Source organism: Acyrthosiphon pisum, chromosome A1 (assembly GCF_005508785.2).
Source record: "Acyrthosiphon pisum isolate AL4f chromosome A1, pea_aphid_22Mar2018_4r6ur, whole genome shotgun sequence".
Lineage (NCBI taxonomy): Eukaryota > Metazoa > Arthropoda > Insecta > Hemiptera > Aphididae > Acyrthosiphon > Acyrthosiphon pisum.
In genome coordinates this window covers 39,701,311-39,702,555 of record NC_042494.1, presented here as the reverse complement: position 1 = coordinate 39,702,555, position 1,245 = coordinate 39,701,311, and positions in this window count along the sequence as shown.

Genomic DNA, 1,245 nt, shown 5'->3' with positions numbered 1-1,245 from the left:
TTCGTCAAAAATAATTACTCGTTTAAATGGGTCCCCCCACTCCGCCCGACGGTCGCCTTTACGCGCGTGACGACCGATGTTGGGTAGCCTACGCGAATGGAACCGCAGTGTTGCCAGATGGTACGATCCTAGTGGGGACATACGATAATTTTGAAGACTCGGTACGATCATCCCTCTTTCCCAAACCTGGAAACACTGATGTTGCGTTTTTCATTGTTACACTTTTCGGTGTTGCGATTTTTTTCCAGCGACTCCCATCCACCTAACGCCCCATAAAGAACTCCGTTCCAATATGTGCTACTTAGCGTCGGGTGTCGATCACGACGGACAGCTGGGCGTGTTCACACGCGACTTTTGTTTCACGCGACGCAACGGGTGCGTATATCAACAGCGAAACGCGAAACTTTAACTTGGTCGTACTGACCGTGGCCGCTGATCACAGCTAGGCTTAACACACCTCGTACTCACACGAGGGTTCGAAACACGCACAACGCGACACGGAGAACGATAGCGCGTACGGTGCGCTACGTTCAACCGCTGAAAAAGACAATTTAAAACTTTGTTCAAGACGGCCGATGGCCAGATCGGCGGCCGGTGACGGCGGCACGGGACAGCGGACGAGGAAAGCGTCGCTCGGAGCTTCGACATAGAACGCACTTGGATCGTCCGTGCTTTTGGCGGCAAACCCGTTCCGCGTTCGAACAGGTGCAATTTTCACCGAAGAAACAAATACATACATTGCTATAAGAAATGTAAACGAAATTAAAAAGTGTGGGCAAGTGGGTGTCGCTCTGTCGTACGGTAGGTTACAAGTGGGTCACTGTAATGGATGGTGTTAAATTTGAATTCAATGATATGGTATCATTGTATGAGAAAAACGATTCTGAGCGAAGACAGTCAGTAAGCCTATGATATTACCAAGAATATTTGATGATATTATTGTGAATAAAGTAATTTATAAAAAAACCTATTTTCATGGAACCTTGTTTTAAATTTTCAATCCTTAGCTATAAAATTTGAACGTTTTATAAATGTTTAACTACAAAATAATTATTGAATTTTAAATTTGATAAATTTTGTCAAAATTTCAACTTTAAATCCTTATGAAAAAAAAATTGTGCCTATATATTTTTAATATTTTTCTACTGCTATTGTAACAATATATCACGAGCCTTGCATTAAATTTTCACCGCTTTTTTACCCTTTTTTATATAAAATTTTACTGATATTTATAGAAAAAAAAAA